Raw genomic sequence first — 16656 nt, 5'->3', positions numbered from 1 at the left:
AGGCGCCAAGCCAGTAGTCAGGTTTGATGGCATTTTAAGTGTTCTCATCCACTGACTAATTTTATATACTGAAGATTTCATCCAACACATTGCTGGGGCCCCACTTGGGGCCTGTGAAAGTGGGGGGCCTTGAGCCCTAAGCTTCAGTGTTTCATGGTAAATCCTCTGTGAGTGCTCAACAAATGTTAACTAGATTATATTTTATTCACTGATACTCATCTTTATAATTTTGGAATTATTGAAGAATGGGTTCTCATGCACGTGAACTGTAACTTGGGTTAAACTTGTACAACAGCCATTCATTCAATATCATTTGTTAATCCTTGGATCAACCTACCTCACATTGATCTTTGGGAGCATTCTGTGACATGAAGCAGATAAAACACCTAGCTCACTGTCATGTACTAAACTTCAATAAACTTAGCCCTTATGACCACCATCCTGTTTCCTGCAGCACCTGATCTTGGACTGGGCACTTGAGGATATAAAGTTGAGATACTGTCCTCCCCCAGGAGGTAGGGATGGGCCCAGGTTGGGGTGAAGCTCTGAGACCTCAGTACAAACTTTGTTTTACCTCAGGTTCTAAATAAGGCTGTTCTCCTCCATTAATCTTGTCTTCCCTGTGGTTAAATTTCATTCATGAATTCACCAAATAATACTCTGTTAACGTGACCACATTTACACAGGACACCATGCATTTAAAGTGCTTGGTGATAATGTATAATTTAGTACTTTTCTCCTAAATCTTTTTATTCCTATTAAGTCTAGCCACTAAACTTATCAAAATATGGTTTTCTTAATGCTTTAAGGACTTTATTATGATAGGAATATCCATGGACAGAAAGTTCACCACTAACTCTATCTGTTGGGATGCTTTTGGTTGCAAATGACAGAAACAATTCTAGTTGTCTCAACAACACAGGAAATGCGGTGGCCCCTCGCACTGAGTCCTAGATGGACCTGCCCATTTGTCAACTAATCCATTGCCTCTGAAGAAGAGGACGGTGTCAGTCTCACCCACACCATACAGCTGGGAAATTTAGGGGTGCTGTTGACAAGAGAGAGGAGAATAGATCCAGGAACAGAAACAACAGTGTGCATTCCAACACATGGCTCTAAGTCCCTTTACTTCTCTGGGCCTCAGTTGCTTCATTAAATCAGGAGCTTATATGACACCATTACTAAAATTCTTCCTAAGACTGGCCTCTTATGTATTTTTACTTCTTAAATCAACTGGTTTTTGTGATGAATAAACAAAACTTCTCTGGCCAGGGCTATAAAGCTAAGAATGTAATTAGTAAATAAATAGCTCCATTTAGATTAAGTGATAAGTCAGGGTAGTCAGCATTAACAGTCAGTAGTAACAGTTCTTCCTACCCATGAGTTTGTAGATTTTGATCAAGAAAAATGAGAGATAGAGGGGTGGGGGGAGGCACCCCAGAAAGTGGAGTGTCTAAAACCTGCTCTACCTTCACATAGGTGCCTTCTTTGAAGCCAACATAACTTGATGGTTCATTCAGAGGAGATCCAGGAAGGTCTGGGCAGAGCTTGTTTTTGTTACCATAACCATCAGAGGCTTTGCTCTAAGGCTGGTGTCATGAGGAAGCTGTGAGAGGTTTAATTTGGATTCAGAGGGAGCTGGTGTTGCCAGAGGCCAGAGTTACTCTAAATGGCAGTGGAATCAGATCCCTGTGGATAGCTGAGGGTTTCTCAAGAATGAAACCACAGACCTCAGCCTTCTACTTTGTCCACTTTTTATGGAGCCTTTGGTTAGTCTTGAGATGAGATTCTAGAACTGGCACCAGGGAAGCTTTCAAGGAAGCATCTAGGTAGGGGTGGTTTGTGAGGGAATGAACGCTTTGGCTATGGTGCTGGAGTCTATTTGGGGGTACCGTAGATGTGATGGTGATGAGGGTGCTGGAGGTGGCAGGCAGCTGAAGGGGGCATGCTTCCTCTCTGTCCCTGGTGCATAGGGTTTGGGTGCATGTTCTGCAGACCGTGGGCTACCTTCGTGGAGAGTCATACCCCATAGGATATGGGGGGGGGGAGTTAATCTGATTAGTAGCATAGTCGGTGTGTTTTCATCATGGTTGGGTAATTTTTGAATATATTCACAGAATTGGCAAAGGTTGATCTGTGCCTTTATCTGTCATAGGGCTTTTGGAAAATAGTTCTGGTGTGGTGCCCAATAGTGTCTTTAAACTGGCAGATAATAACCACCTAACACAGAACAAGAGAAATAGTTGAAAATGGTCTCTAATCAAATGTCTAGGATATGCGAGCATTAGCATTAGCATTAGTTTCTGATGTGAGACCATCAGATGTTTGTCTTTGTGGTAGTAGGATACTGAACGAGGGGTTATTTGGTGGACTGTGGGGTAGGGTGAGGTCTGGAGAAATGGGTGATTGTTCAGTGAGTTGCCAAACAGGCTCCTTTACAGGTGCTCATTCCTTCTGAGGATCCCGATGAGAGATGGGGAAGGATTGGGAGCTTCTGACCTGTCTTCTGGATTTGTCCACTGTCATGAGCTTTTAAAAAAATTCTTCATGTTTTTGTTTTTTTGTTTTTTTTTTTTGAGACAGAGCCTCAAGCTGTCCCCCTGGGTAGAGTGCTATGGCATCACAACTCACAGCAACCTACAACTGCTGGGCTTAAGCGAGTCTCCTGCCTCAGCCTCCCAAGTAGCTGGGACCACAGGTGCCCGCCACAAGGCCTGGCTAATTTTTGGTTGCAGCTGTCATTGTTGTTTGGCGGGCCCGGGCTGGATTCGAACCTGCCACCTTAGGTGTATGTGGCTGGCGCCTTAGCCACTTGAGCCACAGGCGCCGAGCCAATTCTTCATGTTTTAAGGGTCAGATAAGAGCACAGTGTCTTAAAGACTTTGGTGCTTTGTAGACATGTTTGTCCATTTAATGAATGTGTCTGTTTCTAGTGAACATCAGCAGATGAGAGATGTAAAAAAAGAGAAAGAAAGAAAGAAAAAACAGAAAAACTGCAAAGAAGGAGGCTAAGAGGTAGATTACCAGCAGCAAGTTACATTCTAGAATCTTGGAAATGAGACCTTGGAGAATATTAATAGAAGGGTTATAAATCAAGAGGGTGGGCTCTGCAGGCCAAAGAGACGTGAGGTCTTAACTTTCCATCTCTCCTCTGGCAAATGACTTAACTTCTTAAGCCTGTGTCCTCACCTGTGAATGAGGATGACAGCACCTACCTTGTAAGGCTAGTGGAAAGATGAAATAAATAATGCAGGTAAAGCTCTTGGCAGGGTGCCTGGCCTGTGGGAAGCATTTGATCGCTTTTGTTGTTATGTATGTTTTATAAGTTTTTGGATCGCAGTAATTGGGTACTTGGTGTTCATTGTTTGGACTGTTGTTGTTCAGGTGCCTTGAATATCCTCAGGCAAAACTGACATCACCTTTGGACCTCCTTAGGCACAGTAGGAGCAGAGTGGGTAACAGACTGTCTGAACACGCCAGCTTTCCCACCAGTCAGGGGAGAGGTGAACTCTGCTGTCAGACACATCTCGAGGCAAGATGGGTTGTGTGGCTCACTTTCAAAGGAATATTCTGTCCACACCCTTCCGCAGAGAGGTGACAGAAATCCAGTTAGTGGAGAGCCGCTGAAACTTCAGAGTGATGCCATTGAAGTCGTTTCCATTTCTGTGGTTGGAATTGGGTTTTTACATCATACATTTGATTAAAACACACACACATGCACACACACACACGCACACACACACGCACACACACACGCACACACACATGCACACACACATGCACACACACATCCACACACACGCCCCCCCATCATGCAGATGTACAGGCAGGCGGGAACCAGGAAAACTCTACCTCCTGCTCAGTTTTGCTGTGAACCTAAAACTTCTCTCAAAAATAAACCCTACCGAAACAAAACAACTGCAAAAACCCTTGCACAGAGGATTGAAAAGAATGGCTTCTTACTAGATACAGAAACATGGATAAAAAACGTGCTAAACACGTGGGGACCAACCAGATTGCTGTCAGTAGGTGGCAAAGTACTTTCCTATAAATATTGCAAGTCTCCTCTTTCTCTACTTAAAAAGAAAAAAAAAAATTGCTTTGCATTTCAGACACAACACAAATGGCTGGACAAGGCTTTTAGTTCATGTGCAAGAAACTGTGAAAACAATGTGAAAGATTTTCCTTAAATGGAGACACAGTGGGGCCCAGTCTCAGGATGAAGTTAAAGCCTGGGCCTTCATTTGCCTTCCACTCGTCATTTGTGAGACCTTTAGCAAGTTCTCTGGCCCAAGATCATTCATTTCCCCCCCACAATTTCAAGGTGTGTGCGGGCCACCATTCAGTTTCAAACTTTTCTTTTCTTTCTTTCTTCTTCTTATTATTTTTTTCTCCAGTTTTGGCTGGGGCTGGGCTTGAACCCGCCACCCCTGGTATATGGGGCGGGTGCCTTACTCCTTGAGCCACAGGTGCTACCCCAGTTTCAAACTTTTCTGCTTTCACTTTTGGTTAGTCAGAACCTCCATCTGGTGTTGTTTGAATATGAGTGTTTTCTGTGGCTTTTCTGTGGCTCCTTTTCAAAGTATTCAAAGCAGTTTAAAAATACAAAACGTTCAGTGATCTGACCAAGACTTAATGTAAGTATTTATTCGGGGACTATTTTTTTTTTTTCTAAATCTATTAAACAGATTTGAAACTCTTAACTCCCCTGACGTCTTGGAAATAGATACTAAGATTCAAAAAAAAAAAAAGGGTTTCAAAAATATGGTACTACTTACCACCAATCATAATGCTTTTTAGTAGTGACAGTGGTAGCCAATAGCACAGTTTATAAAAAGAGAAGAGCTAAAATTCTTTATTTATTATTAAACAGGAAACTGAAAGGAGTCTGTAGCAACGTGGTGGGTTCTCAGCAGACCGGCTGCGGTGTTTATCTGTGCCGAAAAAGCCTAATGGAGACATTCCTTCTTTTATTGGCTTAAGATTGTTAAGTTTTACTGAAAATCTTAACCAAAACATGACCATTATAAGCAGGTTCTGTATTGTTAAGGTTTTGAAGCAGCCTATTTCCACTAGAACCAAAGAGAATTTGGAAGCAAAACGAAAAGCTCTCGAAGAGCGGAAAATGCTTTGCACTTGTATCTGCCTTTGTGCATTGCTGTCACTTGTCCAACATGTGCATATGAATATTCTTGCGGGAGACCTGGGCTTCATTTTAAGGTCAGCCTTCAATTTCTAGAGAATATAATTTGCTGCTATTTTTAGAGCATCACGCTTGCTTGTAATAACTAATGGAAAAAACTCAAAAGAGAAATAAATGTGTAACAGCTGCGTCTGCTTAAACTTGATTAAAGGCGGTAAAAAAGTAAACAGAAGAATGAATTTGACAATAGACCAGGGAGAGAGACAAGTTTCCCTCTCATTGTGAAAAGTTTTACAGACATAACTTGCTTCACTTCAGAAGGCTGGGCGATGTCTGTGTTTAAAGTTTACTTTACTGTTTGTCTTGAGTGGGATCAGTGTTGTAGTGAATAATTTATAGCCAGCATGAATGAGCTCATTAGTCACCTTTTCAGACTTTAAATGAGTTTTGTGGTTGTCATTACTCGAGCCTTCTGTTCAGCCGCCGAGCAAAATGACAGTTTGGCAGTTGGCAGCCTTGTTGTCGGCCGCCTGTTCCCCTTCGGGTCTGTGTTGGTTTTTGTATTTCATTGAAACCTTCCCTTGCTTAACCCTGCACTGGTCCAGGAATCTCCCACACTTCAGATGCCTTTTGCACCCCAAGTTTACATGAGAAGTTTTTCAGGGATTTAAAAACAAAACAAAACAACTTTCAGTGGTGTCTGCCAGAGAAAATGAAGTGTATGAAATGGGAGTTTTCCAGCAACTCCTGGGTATCACTCCCTTTGTGCTTGGTTTGATGGTCAAGGGATTCAAAAGCAAAAGGCAAGCTGGGGCGTTGTGGGGCAGCCGAGCCAGGTTTTCACATGGTGGTGGGCACTGTAGGCAGGGGATGCTGCTGGAGTCTAGAGGAAGATGCATGCTTCAGAGTGGGCTTGTGTTGTCCCAATTCTGAGCATCAATATGATGTGGGTGATGTAACTTGCTATGGCAAGTCTGCAGGGCCAAAGGACAGCACATTGTTCCTACAAAGGGGTTGACAAGATGACCGTTCAAGATCCCAGCCAAGAAACTAAGGTCTAGGATCAATGGGAATGGCTGTTAACTCTTTCCCGTCTCTACTTCTCCCAAGTCTGAATCGTGAAGAGGGAGCAAACTATTGCACCTTCCCCCTGACTGTGCCATTGGAGACTAGCCTGGGAGGCTGGTATGTGGGGGAGACAAACCTGCACATGCCAGGAGCAGGTGGGATTTCTTTGGAATGGATGTCACTGCGTTCAGCTCTTCCTATGAACCAGGCCAGGACAGCTTCAGAGAGCTCTGACATTCACTCCCTGGGACTGGACTCCATCCGGAAGTCCAGGACATTGTGGCTTGCCCACCTTGGTCTTTGGGTAGGCTCTGTGGGCACGCATGGTGCATGGATGCTTGCCCGGTGTGTCTCAGCCAACTGCCTGGACCCCTGCTCTGAGGTCTCTCTGACGTTTGCTGTGAGCAACAGGCACTCATGGCTGCCGTCACCAACGTGGGCAGCACCCCCTTCCGGGATCCATATTGTTAGACAGCTGGCCTAGCACCGTGTGAGGCATGTAGGAAAGATGCTCCATATTCCTCCCTGGAAGGAATGCCAACTTAAAAAGGACGCCTGGTTGTTTGGGGGCCAAGTCTTTGAAACCAGTCAGAGTCACATGTCTTTGAGTACAGAGAAATGAGGTGCTGTGGAACGTACCCACAGACAGAGCTTCAGCAGCCCATTTAGCTACGTCCTTTTCAGACCCCACTCCTGTGCTATCCAGCACTCACGTGCGTGCGGTCAGGCCTCTCAATCTATGGGCAAGTTTTGCTTGCACCTGAATTTCAATATGAAAGGCACAAGCTAGGCTATGTTGGGAAGGAGTTGCAATTCCAAAACAGAAAGTGTTAGTGAACTTCCGCTATCCATTACAGAAGCTCTGTCAGCTTAGTAGGTTGACTAAGTTGCTCATCTCCAAAAAAGAACTTCGCACAGCAGGGAAGTATATTGGTAATATTTTAATCTGTGTACCCTTTCCCACAGAGTTCATCAAGTTTGGAGCTTTTGTTTGTTTTTAAAAGACCACTGTAGGGAGAAGAATCGATTGTTTTCTTTCACACCTCTCTGAAAAAGTAAAATGAGGAAAGCTATTTCTTGGCACGGGGAGGACTTTGGCAGACGCAGCCACTGAAACCCATGAGACCGTGGTACTTGGTGTACTCACGGGAGAGAGGAAAATGATAAAATCTCTTAAAAACTTTGGAGGAGGAAAATGTTGATGATGCTACTTTTCTTTGACCAATGTGTAGAGTTAGGAGAAACCAGCTTGAGAGAGGGATAAAAAGGACCATTTTTTTCCATTAAATGATCAATATTTTTGATTACCCCTGCGCCACATGCTATCAGCAGAAGAGAAGTATATGACAAGGTCCTTGCCTCTCAAGGTCCTCGCTGTTTGGTATCTAGTTGATTTATTTTTTATTGCAAAGATACACGATACGGTATTGATTATGACATAGAAGCTGAACTTTGGCTTTTTGTAAGGAGTGCCTTTTCATTGAGTTTATAACTCCCCTTTTCCTCCCTCCTCCTGTAGTTCCTGGTCACAGTTTTTTTCTCCCTTGAGCCCTCCTGCTCTTATCCTTCACAGACCTTGACCCCCCCCCCCCGCCCCCCAAACGGTTCTTTAAGAAGAAGCCAAATGTTCTGGATTGATTTCCTTGGTTCCTACTTGGAACATGGCTCCAAACTCTGTGGACTGTGGCTTCACATCCCAGCCCCATGCTAGGTGACCTTAGGCAGATACCCAAACCTTCAGGTTCCTGATTTTTATAAAATGGGAATAACAATAGCACCTACCTCTTATGATTGATGTTATACTGAGATGAGTATTTTTCGGGTTTTAGAATACCCGCACTGAGTTATGTGCCAGGTAAGTGTTTGTTTGATACAGTCAGTCCTCGTTACTGGTAGATTTTTGTGTTTGCGAATTCACCCCCTTGCTCAGATGTATCTGTCATCCCCAAATCAATACTCCTAGTGCTTCTGTGGTCAATTCGTGCACATGTGTGCAGATGAGTCACCCAGTGTGCATTTTCCCAGCTGAGACTGAACAAAGCAATGTTCTGCCTTCTTATTTCAGCTCTCATCAATAAACAAGTGTCCTTTTTGTGATCTGTTTGTGCCACATTTTTGTGCTTCTGGTTGATATCTCTGTTTAAAATAGCACTCCAGCATAATGCAGAAGTGCCATTTAGTATCCCTGTGTGCAAGAGATCTGTGGTGGGCCCGATGGAGAAAATATGTGTGTTAGATGAGCTTCATCCAGGCATGAGTCACAGTGCTACTGGCTGTGAGTTCCTTGTTAATGAATTAACAATATATGTTTCATAAGTTTTCTTTAAATGGAAACACACAAAATACTGTGTTGATAAAATTGTGTATTGATTGGTTAGTGAAAATGTTGTGACTGGAGGCTGGCAGGAACCTAACCCTATATTTTTCCTAGGAGCAATGTTTCAGGATTTGCTAATTGAGTGTTTGCCATATATTACAGAACATAAGTATTCTGAATAAGTTTGAAAGGCTCTGGGTGATAGGGAGTATCCCTGGTGTGGGTGGTGGGGGGTAAGGAAAAGCTTCAGCTGGTCACAGATTTTCTACCAGATCTGGCAAAAAGAAAAAGTTGTAATATTTGGTTTCTTATTAGCATAAATTGTTATAGAAAATCTGTCTAGAAATAGAGAGCAAATGTTTCCATTTCCCCACAAATTCTGTTTTTTTTTTTTAGACAGAATCTCACTATTTCACCCTTGGTAGAGTGCCATGGCATCACAGCTCACAGCAACCTCCAACTTCTGGGCTTAAGCGATTCTCTTGCCTCAACCTTCCAAGTAGCTGGGACTTCAGGTGCCCGCCGCAACGCCTGGCTATTTTTTTGGTTGCAGTTATCATTGTTGTTTAGCAGGCCCAGGCTGGGCTCGAACCTACCAGCCTTGGTGTATGTGACCAGTGCCCTACCCACTGAGCTACGGGCACTGCCCCCACAAATTCTTAATTCAGGAGTATTTAGAACTCTTGAATCTTGGAGCCTACATAAGAGTTGGTAGAGAAAGTTTGTTACACAAAATCTATAAACCAAAAGGCTTCCCACAGCCAGATGATAGACCTCAGAACACAGGGTATAATGTTTGTTATACTTAGCAATTCTCCTGTTTGCTTGGAGTACCGGCCTTTCCAGAAGGAGATCATTTTACCCTAACTGATTGAAGAGATCACAAAATGCTTTCATTTGGTGAAAAGCTTTGCCAACATATTTATTTTCCCCTAAACTCTTACTTTATGAAGTGTTTGCAAATTGTTTCACACATACAGTCTTATGGGAATGTGAAAATGATTCAGAAAGGGAAAGCTTCACTTAAAACTACTGGAAAATGCAGATGGAAGCCAGCAAAAGAAACACGAAGTCATTGTAGCCCACACTGTAATGATACACCTCTACCCTCTTCGGCAGTTTCCAGCTTTTTTTTGATTTTAAACAACGTCCCAGCAAAACCCTCCTAAATACATTGTGGTATCCGTCAGCTAATTTATTCAATGCATTTTTTTTTTTAAAGAGACTAATGTCTCACTTCGTCGCCCTCAGTAGAGTGCTGTGTTATCACAGCTCACAGCAACCTCTAGCTCTTGGGCTTAGGCGATTCTCATGCCTCAGCTTCCCGAGTAGCTGGGACTATAGGCACCCACCACAACACCCGGCTATATTTTTGTTGCAGTTTGGCCAGGGTCAGGTTCGAACCCACCACCCTCTGTATATGGGGCCAGCACCCTACTCACTGAGCCACAAGTGCTGCCCTATTCAATACATATTCATTGAGTCTTCTGTGTGTGCCAGGCATAGGCTGCTGAATAAAATAGACAGGAGTACGGCTTTCTTTCTTTCTTTTTTTTTTTTGCAGTTTTGGCCGGGGCTGGGCTTAAACCCACCACCTCGGGTATATGGGGCTGGCACCCTACTCCTTGAGCCACAGGTGCCAACCAGGAGTGCAGCTTTCCTGGAGCTAATTGTCCCTTGGGATAGGCAGCCTGGTGAAGAAGTTAACTGTCTTGTTATGGTATCTTCGTAGGATAAACTCCTTGAAGTCAGGAATTTAAGATCAATGGCTATACTCATTTAAATTTTAATTCCTTTTGTCAGATTGCCCTTTTGAAAAGTTGTACCATGTCACATTCCCGCCAACACCTGCACCAACATCAGCATGGTTATTTAAGTCTGTGCCAATCTGATAGATGAAATGAGATGTTACCATTGTGTCAATCTGCGTTTCTTTGATTTTGACTGAGGTTGCCGATCTTTTCAGGGACTGGTCCCATTTTGTTCCACTTTGTGTGAATTTGCACCTTATTAGGGTGGTAAGTTTTTTTCTCATTGAGTTGCAAGAATTATACATTAAAAATATCAACCCTTTTCCACATGTCTGGCAAATATTTCCTCTTTTTTTTTTTGTCTTCTAATTTTATGACCCCTGATACTACACTCACATTTTAAATTGTTATGCAGTCAAATATGTAAAAATTTTCATTTTTATTTATTTACTTAACAAAAATAGTGCTTACTTAGGTACCAGAGCACCATTATATGTTCCTTACAAATATTAATTCATTTAATCGTTATCACATCCCTATTAAGTGGGTATTATTACGTTCTCCTTCCTGTTCCCTCTTTTTTTTTTTTTTTTTTTAAGATGAGAAAACTAGGCTGGGCACAGTGGCTCACATCTGTAATTTTAGCACTCTGGGAAGTCAAAGCAAGAGGACTGTTTGAGGTCAGGAGTTCGAGACCAGCCTGAGACAGAGAGAGACTTCAGCTTTCCAAAAAAAATAAAAGAAATTAGCCAGGCATGGTGGTGCATAGCGGTAGTCTCAGCTATTTGGGTCGGGGTGGGGACTGAGGCTGAAGGATCATTTGAGCCCAGGAGTTTGAGGCTATAGTGAGCTGTGATAACACCACTGCACTCTAGCCTGGGCAACAGAGTGAGACCCTGTCTCAAAAAAAGTTTAATTAATTTTTAAAAAATGAGGAAATTAGGTAGAAAGAAGTTAAGTACCTTGACTGCAGTTATCCCCCTCGTAAGTAGTAAAATCAGAGTACCAACCTAGCCTGTGTCTAACTACTGTGCAACGCTGCCTCTCGTCTTGGTATGAGGCTCCGGGTGTGTGTTTATTTCTGGTTGTTTCATACAAGTTTGCAGACCTCCTCCCATCCTTGAGGGCAGGTGCCTCATTTTTTATTTTCCCTGGTTCCTTCCTAGTCCCCTCCACTCAGGAAAAGGCATAGAGTAGCTAGATGCTTAATTAATACCGTTGACTGAATGAACTATCATCTGGATTCAGGATCATCAGCTCACACTTGTGTTTATGGTCGAAGAGGAGTTGATGTGTTCTGTATTTTCATTTTGCCTCCAGTAGGTGACTTGACAAGCTCAGGTTCAGCTAGGGCACCTGAGCTAATGAACTTCACTCCACCAGTTCTGCTGTACTTTTCCTTGCCACACCCCCCTCCTTTCCTCCTCATGCAAGCCTCCTGGCTCTATTCCCTGCTGGAGAAATTTTAATAAACCTTTTCCCAGGCTCCACCCTTCAGAATCTGTCACGTAAACAACCAAGAATGCACAAAGGAAAGCTCCAAGAGAGGATGGCCAGAAAACTCAGTGATAACTTGATCGAGCCTTTAAACTCAGTGAGAGGTGAAGGGTCTTCTGGCTGAGGGGCTCTTTCTCTTCTCTACAGAAGGGAAGGAAGTGAGGGGCTTTTTACTACTACAAACGGCATTCTCCTACGTTATCTCAAAGAGACTCTTAGTCAACCCACGATTGAGGAGTTATCTTTGACCATAATCTCCCTCCCTCTTCTCATATTCAATCATCTGACAGATAGATACTCTTGGTTCTTCCTTTGAAGACTCTCATATATTTTTTCCAGCCTCACCGACTATTCTTTAATTCAGTGGGTCTCAAAGTGTGGTTCCTAGACCAGAAGCAGCATTACTACCTGGGAGCTTGTTAGAGATGCAGATTCTCAAGCCCAATTCATACTTCCTGAACCAGGAGCTTAGGGGCTGGGGGCCAGCAAGCTGTGTTTCAATACACCCTCAGGTAATTCTAATGCCTACTCAAGTTTGCAAACCACAGCTCCAATGGAACCCTTGCCCCCTTATCACTAGGACATTGCAAATGTAATGGGTAGTTATTACAGAATACTTGCAAAATGCAACAAGTATAAAAGAACCCTATGACCCTAACACTCAGAGGGAACCATCATTTTAACATTTTCCCCAATTTTTAAAAAACAGTCTTTATTCCCTTCTGATGGATTATTGCAATGATTTCTGAGTTGTTCTGCTGGAACACTTTCTATCTTCCTGTCTCAAAATTGATCTTGGCTCTACCATCCCTTTCATCTTTTAAATCCTGTCCCTGATAGTGTGTCTTTTGGGCTCAAAAATAATCTAGTGAACCACCTTTGCCCCCTGAACTTAGTGCATATAAACCGCTTATCCTGGTAGTCACGGAGTTTTGTGATCTGATGCTTACACTCTCACTCACTCATGTGTATGCTCCACTGGGACAAAGGCCTGGTATCTCTGGCACCTAACACAGTGTCATGTACTTGGTAGGCACTCAGTAAGTAAATACTCGTCCAATGAACAAGTGCATCTTTTAATGCAGTCAAGTCATATTTGATAAATCTGTTTGTGCCATTCATTTCTCCTACCTAGAATAGCAGCCATGAGCAGAATGGTCCTATGGTGCAGTATCAAAATGCACCTGCCTGGGCACCACTTTAGGAGAGCCTGATTCATTAGGTGTGGCTTCCTGGGTGGTTCTGATGGGCATCCCCCCTTGAGAAGCTCAGTCTAGAACACCCATTCCTCATTTTCAGATTAAGGACTGACCCATCTTTACCAGATACCCTCTTTCCAGAGTCAGCTCCTCTCCCATCCCCAGGCCTCTTGTACCAGATGTTTCACCTTGTCTCAGCTGTTAGCAGTAGGTAATGACAGGCGACAAGTCATCTGACTCAGGCCAGCCCAGTTAGATTATTTCACTGAGAATTTGAACTGTGTAGTGGCAGGCTCGAGGCAGTCTAAAGGTGGTGGGTGCTAAGAGTCAGAAGGCCTGAGGACTGGGTACTGGCAGCCATGTGTGGCCATCAGCAAGCAGAGGAAGGCAGGCTGCCGGGAGGAGAGTGGAACAGACATTCAGAGGAAAGCAGGATGGACAGACACGCGGTCTCGGAAGGAAGGGAAAACTGCCTGATACCTCCCCAGTTCTGTGCATCCTAGCTGGGTTGCCTGCCCAGGTGTATACCAGTTTACTTTTTATTTTTTCAGAGACAGAGTCTCACTTTGTCGTCCTTGGTATAGTGCTATGGAGTCACAGCTCACAGCAACCTCCAGCTCTTGGGCTTAGGTGATTCTCTCGCCTCAGCCTCCCGAGTAGCTGGGACTACAGGCGCCTGCCACAATGCCTGACTACTGTTTTGTTGCAGTTTTGGCCTGGGGCTGGGTTCGAACTCACCACATTGATATTTGGGGCTGGTGCCCTACTCACTGAGCCACAGGTGCCATCCCACCAGTTTCCTTTTATGTGTCCTATTTGAAGGATCCCTGGCCAGGAGACCATCTTTCCCAGCCTGGCTCTGACTTTTCCTTGCTTTTGAAAGTGTCTCCAGTCCTTCCACCCATACCTGCTTACCTACTCAGTTGTTAAGTATATTCGACTTTTACGTCACTGTTCCATAGTCACATTGCTGTAATAACCAATAATATTCCTGACCAGAGAACCATTTAGCAGAGGAATGCACAAAACATCAAAGAAGGGGAATTTCTTTCCCTTCCTGGAGGGAGAACTGAGGGTTGATGGGCCTAGAATCCAGGTCTTCTGTCTCCTAGAGGCTCATGTGCTCTTCTGCCCAGGCCCAGATGGGGCTGCAGAATGGACCCATCATGTCCCCAGTCAGGAAGTGTTTCCCAAAGTGAGTTCCAGAGCACACATAGACTTCTGCTGTCAGATATGTTTGTAAAGCAATGTGAACAAGATAGTGCTTTAAAGAGTTCAACTTGTTTCTTTAAGACCTCTTAGGGCCTAAGACACAATGGTCCTTTTGGAAAGTTTATGAGCAGAACTGAGTATGGAGTTGTTCCCAAATGAATTGCCCGTAAGCATTTATGTTGGAGAGCATGTCCCAGAGCTGAGGTTTAATAGAATGACAAGGTGGAAGAGGCCACATGAAACCATCCTTTGGCTTCCGGCAAAGGTCTGGATTCCCCCATTTCAATGGACAGACAGACAGGTGACAGGTGTACACTGATCTCCATATTGAGCAGGGCTAATCCACTATGTCGTCCTCTTCAGGGGGACACCTTCTTACACCTCTTGCCTCATCTGTAATGGGAGAGGAAAATTAAGAAATGTATCTGAGAAAGCAGAAAACCAAAATCACACAAAGCAAGCAAGTTTTGATTAACACGCCAGCCTCTGCTTCAGGCTTCTTCTGGCCCAGGGCTTGCTATGTCTTTACATTTTGTTCACCTGAGATGAGTGGTTTAGACACCAGAGGCTAAAGAGCTTGCCCAGTTCTAAGAATGACATATTTCCTATGCAATGACCTTTGGTTTACAGTCCCTCTTTTTGAACTCTGAGGAGGAAAAAAAGGACTGGGGTAAAAATGTGCCACCTCTACTTAATGTTAAGAGATTTCTCGCTATTGTGTGACTGTGGCTGGAGAACTGGGAGGGCTGAGCGCTGAAAGGGGTGGTGGTGGAAGGGGACAATTTCCTCCTTTCCAGGCCAGCAAGGGGCTTGGACAAAGGTCTCGGCCTTGGTTCTTCTGGTGAAGATTAAGCACCCTCAACTGATGGGCTGATGGCCAGCTGAACCTGATCTGGGCTGAGCCAAAGGAGTCTGAGCTTGTCTTATCCCAGCTTCCTACCAGTTCTGACCTGAGCATCTCTGCTGTGAGACTTCAGAGATGGTCTAATTTGTCTCTGCTTTGTACCTTTTGCTTAGTGACTTTGGGTAGGTCCCATCAAGTGCTCAGTAATTAGAGGTGTGGGGCTGGATGACCTCGGGCTACCCCTGGGCTCCCACTGCTGAATTGTCTCCTGGGTGGGAGATGCCATACAACTTGGAAGTAGTAAGGTCTCCACTTGATTCCAAAAGGCCCATCCTTGCTGAAGACTGACCACCCACCATCATAAAGCTTTGTTCAGGGGAGGGTTCCTTATTTTTTGACACAGAAAAAATTTTTAGAAGCTGGGTGTGGTGTTTTCCCTTCACTTCTGTCTTCAGCTACCTTGTGGATGTGGAGGGAGTTCCCTCCAGGCCTTCTTGCTGGTTTATCTGCTGTGTCCAGACAGCTCACGATGGCCTGTCCACTGGCTCAGGTTGAGGTGGCAGAAGAGTACTCCTGGCTTCTCTGTAGAGGAACCCACGACTTGGCTACCTGGGAGTGTTGCGCAATCGGGGCAGACTTACTCCTTTCCTCTCCAAAGATAGCTGCTTGGTGTAGTGGGGGCCTATTCTTTGGAAGCGCCCCGGGACTAGGAGTGGTGCCTGCAGCATTAGCTGGGCGGCTTGGTAATTGCCACGTCCGGTTCTCGTGAGGTGTAAGTGCCAAGGCGATGAGGAGACTTGTTTTCTCTCCAGGCCGGCAGCGCCTTCAGCACAGTACACTGACGCTGGAGAGGCCCTGGCGGCGTGGGCTTTAGGACGTTCCTCTTGCTCTGTAATGGCCACCCTCCCTCTTGGTAGTCGCGCGGCCACCTGGGCAGAAAATTGCTGTGCCTTTCTTCCCTCTGCATAGCATGAGGTGGGCGCTGGGGGAGGGCTCGGACGGCCTTGAGAGTCCTGCCCGGATGCAGTAGTTGGGGAGAAGTAGAATCGCCTCTTCTCACCCTCACGAGCCTTACCCGCATCGTAATTCTTTTTATTTTTACTTTCGAGCCATGTAAGGCATGCGGTTAGGGTAGGAGCGTTCCCGCGACACGTTGCCAGCGGCGCAGCGCCGACCCGCCCGCGTAGCCAGAGTCCGGGAGAGGACAGGCCACGCGCCACCCTTCCCACCTGCCCTGCCACCCCCGGTGGCTGGGCCCGCGCCGGCCACCCTTGTCCTGGGGTGGAGCAAGAGGCGATTCCGTGCGGCCCATTCCGGCCTCGGTCCCAGTTGCTCCTCCGGAGTGCCCGGACTCGCGGCGCGAGGCAGGCCAGGGCCGTGGGGCGCGGGCAGGGGCCGCTCCGGCCGGTTCGCGCCCGGCGCCGCAGGCCGCCGGCGGCCAGGCCCACGTTTTCCCTCTCTCCAGCTCCCTCCGCCCCCTCCGCTCCGTCCCTCCCCTCCGATCTCCTCCCTCCCCGCGCTTCCCCTCCTCCTGCCTGGTCATGTGTCGCCTTTTTTTGTTTGCAGTGGAAACAATTTCTCGCCGCTCGGCGCGCCCCGGCCCGACGCGCCGCGGCGGAGGCGAG

The 16656-nt window shown here is 45.4% G+C and overlaps 1 protein-coding gene across 3 annotated transcripts in view; it reads left to right on the top strand.

The window, feature by feature from the left end:
• The window catches only part of FOXN3 (forkhead box N3), a 398381-nt gene that overhangs the window by 154714 nt on the left and 227011 nt on the right, over window positions 1-16656 (top strand). The window lies entirely within an intron of this gene.

The sequence above is a fragment of the Otolemur garnettii genome, unplaced genomic scaffold (assembly GCF_000181295.1).
Source record: "Otolemur garnettii isolate 467f Iridium unplaced genomic scaffold, OtoGar3 scaffold00020, whole genome shotgun sequence".
NCBI lineage: Eukaryota > Metazoa > Chordata > Mammalia > Primates > Galagidae > Otolemur > Otolemur garnettii.
The sequence above is the reverse complement of the archived record's forward strand: the minus strand, read 5'-3'. Positions and strand labels throughout refer to the sequence as shown.